Here is a 17,515-nt window from a genome sequence, read left to right on the forward strand (position 1 = left end):
TGAACATATACTTACTAATTTAAAAGTAATAGCATGAAAACTGTAACAATCACGAAATGGTTATGAGATCAGTCTTGGAGATGAGCCTGTGCTCAAAGTGTCAAGTAGTTCTTCCAAACCTCAATCAGTATGAATTTCTTAGCTAATCCTCTATATGACGCCTTATCAAAACTTTTTCAAAGTGAGTATATGAATCTTGCACCTTTTAAGTTGTCTGGGTAACAAGTAACATAATCAAAACAGATTAGTAAACAAGATATCCTTGAAATTAATCTTCTTTTTTTGTTATATTTTATTAAATGATCTTGCAAAAGTTCTGTTACCAGGTTAGCTACTGTATAATTTTTTACCACTATGTAAATAAGAGTAACTGGTCTGTACTTTCCATGGCAGTTCTTATCACCCTATTTAAAACTTGTAGTAACATTAGCAACTCTCCATTTCTTAGTGCCTGTCCTCCATATTGATTTACAAAAACGAGACCTTTGACATTTAAGTGTAACATTAAGTTGCATTTTGAAGTACAGTTTTATTTTGTAAATACATCTCATTTCTATCCAGAAAAGAGAGGAGGAAACTACAAGTCCAATAAACCTTTGTCTGTACTAGTTCTTTATGGAAAAACATAGTCAATCATGTGGAGGTGTGACTAATGATTTTTAGTATCATTTGTTTAACATTAAAAGACGTGAGCATTGATGTATGTGTACATTCTCATAAGCAAGCTTTTACATCTGTGATGTACCAATAATGAAATACATCATTATCATTTATATTATGTTGTAGGCAGGTCTGAGATCTCAATCAGTAAATGTCATTCATGGTGTTATTTTCAGTTACACATTTGTTTCCACATTTTTCTTTTTCTTTATTCCTCATCATATGTTTTTCATTCAGCTTTTCAAGCAGCAGCATTCTCTTTTCACATTGTCTTTATTTTGTTTTTTCTTCTGATACTTCTTTCAAGCCTTTCCCTCTAACTTCATGCCTATTCCATTCTTTATTTCATCCAACAAATCTCATTTTCACTCCATCTTTAATACTTTTCCATTCATCTTCTGTTATCTCCATTTTATTTTCTCCATTCTCTGCTAAATCCATGTCTCAAAATGCAATGAACTTAAATTCTATTATAAGTCTGTTCTAGCAGCATTTAATAACAGCATACAAGAGCTGTAATGATGTAGGTGTTTTAGTAATAATATATGTTTAAAGTATTGTAAGGTAAATAACCCTTAAAAACTTTTTTGCTCACGGCTTACAAAGTTATTATAACATTAAAGGGACAACAATGGACTCTTTCATCCATCTGGGCTGTCCTGGCAACTAAATTAAATAAAACCCTAAAAAAACTTAAAACTGTCACTTATAATTCAAATATTTATGAAGCTTTGCCTGAAACAGTAACTGCAACTTGTTCCAAAGGCTTACTACTTTGTAAGAAAAATAAAGCTGTTTCAGCTGAAAGTTGATTCCTACACTGCCAAATTTTGTATTATTGCTCTCTTTTCATACTATTCCCAATGATTCAAAAAAAAAAAAAAATGCATCAGTACCATCAACTCACCTAACAATTTTAATAACTCTGTCAGCTTCTCTCTCTCTTCTTTTTTCAAGAGAAAACAAATTCAGATATATTATTTTCATATGATAACCTTTCCATCTCAAGTATTGTCCTAGTAGCTCTTCTCTGAACCCTTCCCAGCAATTCATTGTCTTTTCTGAGGTAAGAAAGCCAAAAAATGGTATATAATGTTATATTTCTTGTAGATGTTAATGGAATTCTGTGAGGGAGGAGCTGTGGATACTATCATGATGGAATTGGAGAAACCATTGACTGAGAAACAGATACAGTATGTGTGCCGGGAGGTGTGTACTGGTTTGGACTTCTTACACAAGAATAAAGTCATCCATCGGGATCTCAAATCTGGAAATATCTTACTGACCTTGGATGGTGGAGTAAAAATAGGTAAAATGGTTTTTTTTACTTTAACTTTTCACTATCAGTAATATAAGAAGTAGATCCCATGATCTCTTTGTGGGAAATTTCAGATAGAAATAAAATGTTGTTATTGTTTTCTCATTATTTTATGAAAAATAGTAAATAAAAAGAATTGTTCAAAAACTGTTTAATACTTTTTTATATTAAATGTAAGACTATGTATAGAAACATAAAAATGTATAAATACATTTATATTTTAATGCTATAAAGCAGTGGTTCCCAACCGGTGGGTCGCAAAGCCTTGGCAGGGGAGTTGCGTAGCCTTGTTAGAAGTAGCTTGGGATAACAATAATTTTATTTCATCAATTATATTTTCATGCTCTTACATTTTTTTTGTTTCGGCAAAGCACAACGTGTGCTACGTTAGTTCAATGTCATTAGGTGATATTATGGGTGTATGTATGCGTGCCTGTGAGTGAATGTGTATGTGTCTGCAACTGTATGTATGTGTGTACTAGTGAGTAGCAAGTATGTGAGTGCATGTGCATGTACGTATGCTTGTGTGTCTGTTTAGCTGTGATTAAGTGTGTGTGTGCTTGCTGTCAACATGTGAATCACATGTCCGTTGCTGATTGGTGGATGACGAATTGCGTGACTGGCCACGCTCCCTTCCCTCCCAATACTTACCTCATCATTACACTACCTGCACCCCCCACAAGTAGTCAGTGTAAGATCTACAGTTGCCAAAGCGTTCATTATTCAACATTTTTATTTTATTTTAACAAGGAGATAAGTAAGCAGTAGAGGTGAGTTGTGTCCATGGCTAAATGGTGCAGATACTCAGAATGCCACCTCAACATTTGCTTCACCACTGTGCTTGCCAATGACGGTATTGAGAAACCACATTGTGTTTTGTGCCATGCTGATCTGAGTGCAGAGTCAATGAAACCATCAAAACTCAAGCGTCATCTTGAGACAAAACATCCAGAACACGCAAAGAAGGGTTTGGATTTTTTCAAACGGCATGAACGGTGTCTTAAAAGCCAAAGAATCGATAGAAGTGGGTCGTTTCAGCAGCAGAGTGCAGCCGTAGTGGAAGCTTCATATGAGATTGCATTCGAAATTGCTAAACAAAAAAAGCCTCACACGATTGGAGAAACACTTCTTAAACCCTGCATGATGAAAGCAGTAAATCTTATTCTTGGAGAAGCCAGTGCAAAGAAGATGCAGCAAGTATCCCTGTCAAATAATACTATGCAGAGGCACATTTCTAAAATGTCTATGGATGTGAAGGAACAGGTTTTGACTGAAATCAAGGGTTCCCCTTTGTTCTCCTTTCAGCTCGACGAGTCAACAGATATAAGTTCATGTTCTCAGTTGCTTGTCTTCGTGAGATACATTGATTCAGGTGGCATCAAAGACGAATTCTTATTCTGCAGTGCACTTGAAACCACAACAAAGCTGATGATGTCATGGAAAAAGTTTGGACTTTTTTTCAAGACGAAGATCTTCAATGGGAAAACGTGTGTGGGGTTTGTACGGATGGGGCACCGGCTATGCTGGGATCAAAATCAGGATTCCAGTCGAGAGTGAAGAAGCTAGCACCTCAAGCAAAGGGCATCCACTGCATGATTCACCAATATGCTCTTGCCAGTAAGACTCTCCCTGCCTCTCTGCAGGAAGTGCTTGAATCTGTAATCAAAATTGTAAATTATGTGAAGACTCAAGCACTCAACACTCGCTCATTCAAAGAACTATGCAAAGACATGAATGCTGACCACGAAGTCCTTCTCTTCTACACAGCAGTACATTGGTTGTCGAAAGGAAACGTTATTAATCGTGTCTTTGAAATGAAAGAATAAAGCTATTCCTGGAGACTCAAGAAAGGAAAGATCTTGTAGCTCACTTCAAGATGAAGCATGGAATAAAAGGGTTATGCATCTAGCTGACATTTTGACCAGCTGAACAAGCTCAATTTGAAGCTTCAAGGAAGGGAAACACATGTTCTCCTTTTTCAAGATAGTCTTTGGGCCTTTGTTTCCAAACTGCAGAATTGGCGTCGGAAAACCAATCTTGGAAACATCGCTATGTTTGAAAAACTTTGTGGAGTGACGGATGAGTCTCAGATCCAACTGGATCAGTTCCTCAAGGATGAGATTACGAACATCTTCAGTCTCTATAAAAGGAAGTCGGCGCTACTTCCCTGAACTATCACAGGAACAGGAGGCCCTGGTAAGGAACCCATTTTGTACTGAACTTTATGTATCCAGCATCCCAGATGATATCCAAGATGAATTTCTGGATCTAAGGAATGACTCTTCAGTTTGTGATCTCTTCAAGGTGAAATCCGTGACTCAGTTCTGGTGCGCTATGTATCAGTCATACTCCAAAGTCAGCATGATAGCTTTACGTGTCCTTGTTCCATTTGCTTCTTCCTACTTGTGTGAGGCAGGATTTTCCACTCTTGTCAATATAAAAAACAAAGAATAGGAACAGATTGGATGTTGGAGATGACATGAGACTGGCTCTAACAAACGCTCGGCCACGAATTTCAAAGCTTGCTGCTGAAATGCAACATCAGGCATCTCACTAGCTGGGTTGGATATCTGTTCAAACCTATGTTAATATTATTTTAAGAAATATATGTTCTTTTTGTGAATTCAGGTTGGACCAATGTGATTTAATTTGCTAATAAATAATTACAGAATTTTTAAATATTTTTTTGATGTTTCTTTCTCTCTCCTTCACAGAAAATAAAAGAAAAATTAAGCTGCTGATAGTAAGTTCTAAGTTGGGGGTCACATGGGTTTCAAACTTTTAGGTCAGGGGTCGAGAGTGCCAAAAGGTTGGGAACCCCTGCTATAAAGTGTTATACACATGAATATCTTCTTGTAGGGATTGATAGATTTTTATTAATGCATTTAAACAGCTTTTAGTGCTCATTCAAAAAGTAGTATTTATAAAGCTGTATTGATATGACTGATTGGCTGGCTAGTTTATTAGGAACTCCCCATGATATTACTTTAACCATTTTTAGCCATAATGACCCTGAAGTTAGCATCGCATGGAATTCACAAGATGCTAGAAAGATCCTGTTCTAAGATGACACCTAACTTCACACAGTTTAGCTATGTTTCTCAGTGTGTCTGTCAAAGAGATTTGCATGCAACATTTTGTGAGATAACTCTCACCTAAATTCATGTGATTGATTCTATTTGAACTGTGCTATAGCACGATGGTGTCATCATGGTACAAAATCTGTTTACTTATAGCCCTTTGAGGTGGTTTCCTGTACGTGGTGAGAGGACCTCCAAGAGAATGTTCCATACTTTCAGAACATCCACCCACATGTTTGCTGTGCACAACAATCCATGAAGGGGAGGAGAGGATCCTGGTGTTGAGGGATACAACCCTAACGCACCATTGTGTCGCTGAATTCCTGTAGACAGGCACCCTTGGGGTGGACCCCTCCATTGTCATTCAGCCAGTTCACTTGGGCTAGGATAAACAGAGTACCAGTGTTGGACATTTTCATGGGTATTCTGGACATTGTGTCTGATGCTGATGTTTGCTCACAAAACACTGGAGTTGCTGTAATGCCTTTATTTGGCATCGAAGTGCATTCTCTCATAGAGCTTTTTGGTGGGTTGGGTCAGTGGGAACTGAAATGTTTGCCTTGATTATGGATACCCCATTGATGAAAAAATAAACAAAAACAAAAAAATTGAAAAAAAACACTATTGGAAAATGACTACCCATGGATGACCCTGTTGTACAGTTAACATCCCATATATGAGAAATTGTTAGGGCAGATGTCTCCATTTGTTATTCAAAAGGGGTGTTAGGGGCTTGCTATCTCCACCAGGTCAATAAAGAAGTTATGTTCTGGAGACATTTCAGTGGAAACATCTTCACCACAACATACCAAACTCCTTTTGAAATCAAAGGTCGTTGGGGATACACCCATTGAGGTTACTCCCAATGCAACTCTGCATTCATCCAGGGGAGTTATAGTGAGAGGGATTTAAAGAACATTTCCAAGTTGAAGATCCTTACTGGTTTCTCCAGACAAGGCATTTCTGCGGTGTGCTGAATCTCCACTTCCAAAGATAGAATTTTGATGCCTACTAATGTTCTGATATTGATGTTTCATCACCATGTCCTCCTGCCACAGTCAAAGCAGGTTATCTGAACTGTAAGGTATGGCCATACATTTCCAGTTTTCTCAGATGTTTTCAGTATCAGCAGTTTGGTCATTTGAAGACATGTTGTGGTTATTTAACTTGTGCTCATTATGGTAGCAAAAACCATGATGTCTACGAGTGTGAACTGGAACCACTGTGTTAACTGCAGTAGTTCACACCCTTCTTACTCTGTTTCTTGCCCTAAGCAGGTAGAGGAGAAAGATATGTAATGCTTGAGGACTTTAAACAATATCTTCTACCCAAGGGATTGGATGATATTGACCCCCACTCCATTGCAGACATATGCTGTTGCACTCCATTCCACTTCCACAGTGGGAGCCAAGACATCTCTCTTTGTGCCTCCAGCAGAATTGTTTGCTAAACATCTAAGAGTCTTTTGCTCTCCATGGTTAAAAGAGTTGACTAAACTATATCTTTTCCCATCTCTGCCCTGCTACTTCTTCCAGTGACTACCCAGGTCCACCTCCTTTGGCTTCAAGTTTGGGTGGTGTTTCCTTGATTAGCATGTGCTCACCCTGTCTTTGCCACTCAATACATTCTTGGAGGCTGTAACTATCTGTGTTATCTTGAGTTGTATCATCACTGTTTGTTCTCTTTACTTGACTCCTGAAGAGAACTATTATCAGTCAGACTTTGATGCCCTTATTAAGCAGTTATCACCTCCCTTTTTAATCCTGTGATATTTTAATGGAGATAATCCCATCTGGGGTGGTGCTGATGAGATTGATGGGAGGGGTTGTCCTATAGATCATATGCCGTGGGACAACAACTTTTTCTCTTCAATACTGGTTCTCATTCTTATTTTCATGCACCTAGTCAGTCTTTTACTCCTATGCAATTTTCATGGAGTAGTGATCATTTTCCTATAAGTTTGAGAGAGACTGGCTGTGGTCAGTGCCACCCGACCTGCATACCTCCATGGTAGTTGGACCAGGCCAACTGGCCCTCTTTCACTGCACTCTCAGAACTTGATTCTGCTGTCATCTGTAAGCTATTGATAGGCAACATGCATGGCAGCAGTGACTGACTGTATTGTTGAGGCAGCTGCTCAGTGTATTTCTAAAATCTTGATATTTTCCATAGTATCTTCATCCATGTATCTTCCACAGTATCTTCATTTCTTGCCTGTGTTCAGTTTATTGAGGTTTGCATTGTTAACAAAATTTTAATTTTATTTTACTCTTATTTCAAAAGCTTTAATTTTTTATCATGAATTCTAAAATCAAAGTGACTTATACTTAGTCTCAATTGAGTGACATGATTCACACTTAAGCCTTATTCAGTTGTAGCAATAGAAGACTCATCAACTGTCAGAACCATCTGCAGCCATTGTTCAACATACTGTGGATTATCTCATATTTTCTTGGCCTTCTACTCCTGTCCTGTTAGTTCAGTTTCTTTCTCCTTGTTCAGGAATGATCTGTTGTACTCTACCCTTAACAGGTTTTTCTTTGGCTAGTTTTTTTGCATTTGTGACATGACATTAACCTTCCATTTTTGCTTTAGATTCTTTTTCAAGTATATTTTTTTACTTGTATTTTGCTTGCCTTTTGTATTAGTTTTAATTTTTCTCACTGCATAATCAACATTTTTTTGTCTTTACATTGTTTTTCTCATTTGTTACTAGGATTGATACTTTTTACCTTTTTCATATTTTAATTTGTCTCTCTCTCTAGTGACTTTTTATTTTGTTTGTAGCAGCTTTTCTTCATTTTATTTATTTGATTTCTTGTCATTTGTGTCTGTTGGCCAGTTTTGGAATCATGTACCTTACTTTCTGTTTCACCTTCCTCTTCCCTAACTAATCTTTTTCTCTCTACCTTCCTGTATGCCCTCTCCTATCTTTACCTCTTTATTTGATGCACTTCTTCCCACTTCAGGTGGGCTTCTGTAGACATTCCTTTCCTTCTGTTTGACCCATACCAGTTTTTTGCTCTATCCATCCATATTTTGTTTACCTAAAGTCAGGGCTCTTTGGGAGTAGTGATCATATTCCTATAAGTTTGAGAGAGACTGGCTGTGGTCAGTGCCACCCGACCTGCATACCTCCATGGTAGTTGGACCAGGCCAACTGGCCCTCTTTCACTGCACTCTCAGAACTTGATTCTGCTGTCATCTGTAAGCTATTTATAGGCAACATGCATGGCAGCAGTGACTGACTGTATTGTTGAGGCAGCTGCTCAGTGTATTTCTAAAATCTCGATATTTTCCATAGTATCTTCATCCATGTATCTTCCACAGTATCTTCATTTCTTGCCTGTGTTCAGTTTATTGAGGTTTGCATTGTTAACAAAATTTTAATTTTATTTTACTTTTATTTCAAAAGCTTTAATTTTTTATCATGAATTCTAAAATCAAAGTGACTTATACTTAGTCTCAATTGAGTGACATGATTCACACTTAAGCCTTATTCAGTTGTAGCAATAGAAGACTCATCAACTGTCAGAACCATCTGCAGCCATTGTTCAACATACTGTGGATTATCTCATATTTTCTTGGCCTTCTACTCCTGTCCTGTTAGTTCAGTTTCTTTCTCCTTGTTCAGGAATGATCTGTTGTACTCTACCCTTAACAGGTTTTTCTTTGGCTAGTTTTTTTGCATTTGTGACATGACATTAACCTTCCATTTTTGCTTTAGATTTTTTTTCAAGTATATTTTTTTACTTGTATTTTGCTTGCCTTCTGTATTAGTTTTCATTTTTCTCACTGCATAATCAACATTTTTTTGTCTTTACATTGTTTTTCTCGTTTGTTACTAGGATTGATGCTTTTTACCTTTTTCATATTTTAATTTGTCTCTCTCTCTCTCTCTCTCTAGTGACTTTTTATTTTGTTTGTAGCAGCTTTTCTTCATTTTATTTATTTGATTTCTTGTCATTTGTATCTGTTGGCCAGCTTTGGAATCATGTACCTTACTTTCTGTTTCACCTTCCTCTTCCCTAACTAATCTTTTTCTCTCTACCTTCCTGTATGCCCTCTCCTATCTTTACCTCTTTATTTGATGCACTTCTTCCCACTTCAGGTGGGCTTCTGTAGACATTCCTTTCTTTCTGTTTGACCCATACCAGTACTTTGCTCTATCCATCCATATTTTGTTTACCTAAAGTCAGGGCTCTTTGGGTTGTGTTATGTCCTTTTCTGTACTCCTTCCATTTTCTGGTGTATTTATTATTACCCTGTCTCCTTTTCTTTGTTTGTATATTTACAGTGATTTATCTTTTTTCCTGGTAATTTGGACTTGTGTCTTCTATCTCCATTCTCTTACCAGGTTTTTGTCTCTTGCTTGACCTTGCCTTTTAATCCTATTCCACATCAAGATCAGTTTTCTGTTACTCTTCCCATTCCAGATTCCAAGTCTTTTTTGTGACTTCTCACTTCATGGTGTCTCATTCTTCGCTCTCTTTTTTGTCATTGTCAGTATCTCACTTATGATTCTTGGGTACTGATTCTTTCTCATGCTGTTGGTCTCACTTTCATCTATTATTTGTTTTTCATTTCTTCATCTTGGTCTGTTTCTTCATTTCTTTTCCTATTTCTTATTTTCCTTCCTTGTATGGTTATTTTTACCCAGTTTGCAGCTGTTTATGGTCAGTGTGTTGGACACATTCTTTCACATTTTTCTTGGCTTATCCTCAATTTGATTTCTCTGGTTTGACTGTCCTTCTTACATCTTCCTTACTTTTCCCTTTAGTTCAGTGTCAACTCTTATATTATTTGGTTTCAAGAGGGCTTTCTTGTGCCATATTCATGGCCCAAGACTAAAATTTGTTCTCATTGACTGTTTGTGTCTGTCAGCTACTTGGTTGGAGGGGAAGAATATATTGGGATTTTCTGGTTTTCCTATCCCCCCATTCCTTTGGGGCATGTCCTCATATATTTCCTACAGTGAATCTTTTTAAACTTACAGTTTTGCTTCTTGAGGAGATCTGACCTCTTTTGTGAACCTCTCCTTAAGGACTTTGTTGTACTACTATATTTCCTTGCCACCTCTTCAACTATATCTCTTTCTTCTTTGATGCTTTTTGTAACTCTGATTGAGGTACTTTTGTTTTATGAGAATGAGACTTTCACAGTTTGGATGCTTAACAAGAGTTCACTCCACATCAAGGTACTCACTCTTCATTGGGCATGTACGTATTCTTGTCCCTACAGGTGATTCACTTGATAATTTCCACAAAGTCTGTTTCATGGTCTTTCTTTGCTATAACTATTCTTTAGGGTCATGTTTCAGGAACTTTTGTATTTGGGTGTTAGCCATACACTTCTTAGCCTATTTACATAATTTTCCAGGAGCTTTGACACAGATGACCCAGTTGCTTTATGTCAAAAATACCAAAGAAACAGCTGGGAGATTCAATCTTGGTGACTGTCTCTTTTGGCCAGTCTTTTTTCAATAGAGTAGCTTCTATAATCCCAGGTCTTTTGTGGGGTTCACTCTAGGTTGGACATTCCTTTCTTTATTCCATTGATAATAATGACCTAGGAAAGGAATTGAAGCAACTATCATGATTATCAAATCATTTTCAGACCATATTAGCAAGTTGCAATATTTCATTATCGTTAGGTTGCACAAAGTACATTGAGGTAAATACGATTGGCAACAGATACTAGATGTTAATCTCCTCTATAAAAGAATCAATTTGGCACTACCTTTGACAGCTTTAACACTTTCAGTACGGGGCAAATCAAAGCGTGCATGTCATAACTTTTTAGTTACATTGAAAATTTAATTAAACTATTTTATTATCATGGTATGAGAATAATGTTGGAATCAAAACCTAGTTATTAATCCACATTTTAATATTGTATAAGTTTTATGTTCTTAATTGTACAAGGAAATATTTTAAAGCTTTCAGTATCCCCTAGTTTGACAGACATTTACTTTCTAGGTCTTCCCTTTTCTCTAATTTATTCTTGACCCCTTTGAGAAGTGTGAAGTTTAATGTAAATTACTCATTATAATATAGTTATTACTCAGGCAAAGCATAATGTTTATAATCTCCAATTTTATTTGTTTATGGAGCAATAAACTATAAAATCAGACCCACTTGCCATACCTGCCTGTCGCATCCTCTCTTTCACAAATTGCCAATAGTTTTGTTTGATGTTTAAAGTTATACTGCTTGCAACAAATAGTATGCCAAAATTTAATTTATCAAATAATGTATTATAATACATAATCTTCTGTACAGAGTATTATCTATTATTCATAACATGAAAATCACTTTGCTTAGTAAAAATACCTAATTAAAAATTCTTATTTTTGTCTAGAAAAGACAATATTTATTAAAAGCTTGCAACTTTCATGAAGATACACAAAATGTACTAAATTTATAGTATGGAAATTTTAAAGGTCAATTCAAGGTCACCAAGTCAAACAAATTGATCAAGCTTAGGAGAGTTAATTGTCAGAACAATTAAAGCATATGTCAAATGTTGCATCTTTTCTATGCAAGTTTGCTGTCAATACAAAATAGAATAAAACTCATTTTATCAGATGTAACACACTTCAAATGTTTCACTTTACAGGATTTAAGCTCTAAACATCACTGAAGCTGTGTTTGTTAGTAAACATCTGTAGTAGGTTTCACAGTTTTACTGAATGTTGACTACTGTTTAAGGAGTTGTGAGATGAGATATAGATTTTGTTCTTTTACCTGTAACAAAACTACACTTTTCTCTTTTTTTCACTTTGTCACCAAAAGTTGGTAGCTACAGTTTTTACTATCTGCATATGTTTTTTATCTTTCAATTATTTCTGTTTATAAAATTCTGGAGATTGATGTTTCAAACAGCTGGTTAAAGGAACTGTTTAAGTTTGACACTTTCTACTGTGATGTGACCTGTTATTTTATCCTTTGAAAATCAGTGAGTTTAAGTGAGACTAACTATAATATGATTACATCTCTAAATTTATAGACCTGAGCAGTCTTTTAACTTATCACCTAATCAATCTGTTTTAAATATGTAAATAAACAATGTGTTATGCAAATTTGTTGTAGGAGGCTAATAAAGTTTAGCTAGTGAATGTGTCTTTCATTATTATTATTAAGGAGATATTTTAAAATTACTGTATATATTTTTCAGCTGATTTTGGTGTTTCTGCTAAGAACGAATCAGATCTTCAAAAAAGAGACTCATTCATTGGGACACCATATTGGTTAGTGGAACAGTTTATTTAGTTTTGAAGTATTCCTTTATGCTTGTGTAAGGAAATGTAAGTAATACTTTTCTGAGCATCTCTCACATGTTTATGAAATTCAATTTTAATATAGAATGCTGAAGATTGCTTACAAAATGTTGCAAAAAATTCAAGATATTCTTTTCATTTTACTATATGTTTTATAAAACTAACACAGGCAGATGTTTTGTGTAAAAAATCAATTATTATAGAAACATTATTCTTTTTGGCTTATTCTCTAAATAGTTTTGAAAATTCAGGAACATGTAAACTTAAGTTTTAGAAGATTTAACTTGTATGTAATTCAGTTTTATGTTTAGTGTGTACACTAATTTTTCTGGTAGGTGTATGTGCTTCCACTGTTTGATATTGTGTCATAAAATATAAAGTATGTTTTATTACTTGGAATGCCCATCAATATTGATAGTTTTGAAGAGATTCATTTCTACTTACAAATTAAAACAAGGTTGAAGTAGCATCTTGGTTGTTTCATTTATTTTTTGGAATAATGAGGCTTCCCAGAAATTGTTCCTTGATTTTTTTTTAACAAATATCTGGTAGAAACAATAAATTTAGAAGGCTTTAATCTGAATATGTAATGTTTTTTAAGGTAAATCTTATAAAAGTTTTACAACAGAAAGTGATTGGTATTGAAGAAATTATTACTCACTATTTTCAACACATTAGGGGCCAGGGGATGTTTTTTTACACTATAATTTGTTGAATATTAAAAGTATATTCACTCTGGAAACTTCCTTAACAGGTACTATTAGATGTATCTTTTTGAGACAAGTTTTTGTTTGATAACTGATAAATTTTTAAGTGAAATGTGGCATTTTCATACTAGTTAGCACTAAGGTTACCCACTGGAAGTAAATTCATTGTGTATATATATCAATAAAACCACATTCTCAGTATCATTAATTAAGCAATTTCCAACTTTCTATGCTTTTTCTATTACTTTTTTATATTTAGTTTTCTATTGAGATATGAATGATTTTTCCTGCAATTTGGTAGGGGAAGGTCATAGTATCATGACAGCCATCAGTAGAATGAGCAGATAGGAACACTTTGAAAGCAGCTCTAGACATGATATTTTACTTGACTTGCTGCACAATATCTAACAAGGTGGTTCTGAATACATCTCCAAAATTTTCATTTCAAATTAAGAAAAAACAGATCAGGTAGTTTTTTTCAACATAAATGCCCCTCACTAGCTTGTCTTTTGAATATTTAAATATTCATAAAAATTTGAAGGCAGTTTTAGATGTCTTTGAAAAATTAACTTACATGTGTGTCTATTGAAGTTTTAATTAAATTAATGTAACCCAAGTTATTTGCATCATTCTTGGGCATGTTTGTCATGCTGGTGATATGCATGTTATTTTATGGAGGAGGCATGCTATCTTTATTATAGCTTACAGTTATGCTAGTTGTTCATAAGAGGTTTTTGCACTTACCTTTGCACACACCTCATTTACTAATCACTGGGCAAACATGGACTTTTAGTTTAGAACAATATAAATAAGAAAAAAAATAATGTTTATGACATTTTTAACCCACTTAATGCCATACTTCTTTATTGGTAATATTTGTATTTCTATTAAACAATGACTGAAGCTTCACACTTCTTTTGAACTTTGTGTGTGTGTGTGTGTGTGTGTGTGTGTGTGTATACATCCATTCTCTGATACTTGCATGTGCATCAACTATATATAACTTTTGTCTGCATCCACTGCGTTATTTGTATCTCTATCAAATCTGATACTTGTGTTTTATGCCAACTGTATGATTCTTGTTTACACCTACTCACTGATGCATGTTTTTTCAGTAAGTTATACTTGCATCTGCATCAAATTTCGGATAGTTGTCTTCATTAACTCTGTCTGCCAAGGCATCATTTACTGCACATGTCATGAGGTTTTAGTGACTTACATTCAAAATTTTATTATACTTATTATACCAATTAGTGTAGCATAAAATTGTAGTAAATAATTCATATTTTAACAGAATACATGTTTTAAGTTCTTAATTTTAAAAAGCAATATTTAAACAAATCCTGAATTCACCTTAATGGGACATGTGACATTTTCTCTGGGCATCCCATCTTCTCTATTTTATCTACTTACCCTTCAATTAAGTTTGAAACTAAATGTAAATTGCTCACTATAAAATCATCATTGCTCAGGCAAACAATAATTTTTTATAGCCTTCAATTTTATTTGGTTATAGAGCAGTCAAATAGAAAAAATATAACTCGCCTTGCCACACCCACCTAACACATCCTTTCTTTCAAGATTCGTTAAATAGTCTCCCTTATGTTTAATTTTGTATTATCTATAACCAATAGAAAGCCAGGGTTTTTATCTTTCAAATAATGTATATTATTACATTTCTTTCTGAATGGAGAACTATCAGTTTCTCTCTTACTACAAGTTTCATTCTCACAGGAAAGATAATGACTAGCTTGTATGAATTTGTAACAGCTTTTGTCTCATAGTTAGAAAGCAAGAAAAATTCATAATTAGGGAAAATTGTCTGTTTTTTGCTTTTTATTATTCTATGCTCTTTGATGCATTATGTAATTAAATAAAAGTTATTTAATGCATTACTTCCATTAATGTAAAGAAGTAGGGTCAAGTGTCTGTGTCAACAGAAAAAAAAACAGGACTCAGGTAAGTACTTTATTTTCTATTTTTGATGTTTATTCTTTATTTATTATTATAAAAGTAACTGAAATGTAAAAATAGGGATCTCTTAAGACTAGTCAAGGTTAGATTAGGTAAAATAAATAACAATTATCAAAAATACTTCATTAAAAATTATTTTTTGTACCTGAAAGGCTTCTAATGTTTATTGAAAATCAGCCAAATTTTGTGAAATTACACATTATATTAAAAGTTAGTAGTATCAAAACTTGAATTATAAACTTTAAATGAGTACAAAGAGGGTCACATGCCCAGTCAAATCGACTGAGTCTGTGGCTAGGAAGTTAACTTCAAGTAACTTATGTCAGCATCAACTCTGCTACTTGTGTCTACACCTACTCCCTGACACTTGTGTTTACACCCACTCTCAAATACTTGTTTTTATCAACTTTCTGATACTTGTTTATACACCCACAATCAGATGCTATGTCTGTACCTACATTCAGATAGTTGTATCTGAACCCAGTTGTAGATACTTGTGTTTACTCTCACTCTTAGTTGCTTGTTTCTAAACACATTCCTTGATAGTTATGTAAATCCAATTTTTAGATACTTGTGCTATACCATTAATTAATACTCTTATCTGAACCTGTTCTGATATTTGTATCTACACCCATTCTGATATCTTGGTTTACTCCTACTTCTGTATGCATGAAATCTGTGATATGTGTGTTTATGCTTATTCTTTGATACTTGTAGCTACAAATGATTCTGTTCTTGAAGACCAAATACAGAACTGACTGTGAAAAGCAAGGGGTTTTCAAATGTAGTCTTGACACTTTAAGGGTCTGATTTTGTGCTTTGGTTGTCATTTTTCTTGCAGAAATGTCGAGAAAAACTCAAGATAAAAATTTTAGGAATAAAAAGTGGTCCAATTCTATGAAGTAATTTGCTAAACCAACAAGTTTTTGCTATGGGTGGAGCCAGTTAATAAAAACCCTATGACATGCTCCTTGGTCAAGCATATCATTATATCAAGATTGATTGAGATTGGTCCCAAGACCACAGAATAGCAAGTGGACAAACAAACAGTTATTTTTTACTTCTATAATTATAGATTTCTGATATATGGTACTTATAATAGCACATAATGGTATCTTCATCTAATTAGTTTAATTTATTTGATCAATTATAATACATCCTAAGGACAAAACATTCTAAAACTTTAAATGTTCAAAAGTTATTAATCTTCATTAACCTGTTCAGTGCCATAGACGAGATAACTCGTCCAAACCAATCGGTAACACAGTGCCACGGACGAGTTAATTTGTTCTCAATAATACCTAACTTCAACGCTAGATGTCAGCACCACACATGCATTTGACCAACTTGCAAATTGTTTCACTTTCGATTCAAAATGGCATCACGAGAAAAGTTACAAAATGAAAAAGCATTAGAGTTGTATTGTAGCAGCTGAAATACTTGGCAGTTGGCAGTCAACAGGTTAAAGATAGCACTTCATGTAATCTTCTTGGGTTTTCTTTGACTAGATATTATTTTTACTTACATCAAATATATGTTTACACATTCAAAGCTTCATATTCTTATTGAAAACATCATTTCATGTAATGTATTTGGTCAGTGATGCTGCTAAGTTTTTGAAATGTGTATCATAAAAATGTGGTTGTAGCACATTTTTAGATTCCTTGTCATTAGGAAAATGTGAAATTAAAGAATAACACCAAGGAACTTACAGAAATCTTAAGTTTTTAGGAAAATTGCCATTGCTGAATTTCATAAATATACATGTAGATTACTTAAGTTCTCAAACACTAGTGACATAAATCCATCCCCTTGTGGGACAATGGTAAGTTTATGGACTTACAATGTTAAAATATAGGGTTCATTTCCCTGAAGTTTACACAGCATATAGCTCAGTTTGTCTTTGCTGTGAAACTAACAAATAGACATAAATCCATAATATTCTTTGTAGGTTTTGAACATTTAAATTCAGTTTCAATTTCTTATTTATAGACATAAATTGCATACTATGAGATGTTTTGTGAAGTTAGAAATTTATTTGTTAAATTCTAAAGGATGGCTCCAGAAGTGGTTTTATGTGAAACACTGCGAGACATTCCATATGACCATAAGGCAGATATTTGGAGCTTGGGAATTACACTGATAGAAATGGCCCAAATGGAACCCCCACATCATGAAGCTACTCCTATGCGTGTTCTATTAAAAATACAGAAGTCTGATCCTCCTAAACTGGACAGGCCATCAAAATGGTAAACATTAGTTTATTACAGATTTAATTGATTTTTAAAATACCATTGAACTTTGTGTATAAAAAATATAAAATTTGTCACCCTTGGAGTATTTTTAATTTGTCAAAAAGGTTTGTAATTTTGATAATCTAGTTTAACATTTTTTTAAAGTTCGTACAAAAATGTTAGTCATAAATGTGAAAATTTTATTTTGTTAATAAGACTGTTTTTAGGAAAAACCCTGCTTCATAAAATTTTCTACAATTTTG

General features: G+C 34.4%; 1 pseudogene across 1 annotated transcript in view; it reads left to right on the forward strand.

Annotated features, from left to right (window-relative positions):
• Positions 1 to 17,515, forward strand: part of LOC143228347 (serine/threonine-protein kinase 10-like) — an 89,648-nt pseudogene that overhangs the window by 19,336 nt on the left and 52,797 nt on the right. The window contains exons 4-6 of the transcript XR_013015319.1: positions 1,771 to 1,969; positions 12,235 to 12,307; positions 17,073 to 17,267. The product of XR_013015319.1 is annotated as a serine/threonine-protein kinase 10-like (transcript). The remainder of the gene's footprint in view (positions 1 to 1,770; positions 1,970 to 12,234; positions 12,308 to 17,072; positions 17,268 to 17,515) is intronic.

This window comes from Tachypleus tridentatus, chromosome 10 (assembly GCF_004210375.1).
Source record: "Tachypleus tridentatus isolate NWPU-2018 chromosome 10, ASM421037v1, whole genome shotgun sequence".
Lineage (NCBI taxonomy): Eukaryota > Metazoa > Arthropoda > Merostomata > Xiphosura > Limulidae > Tachypleus > Tachypleus tridentatus.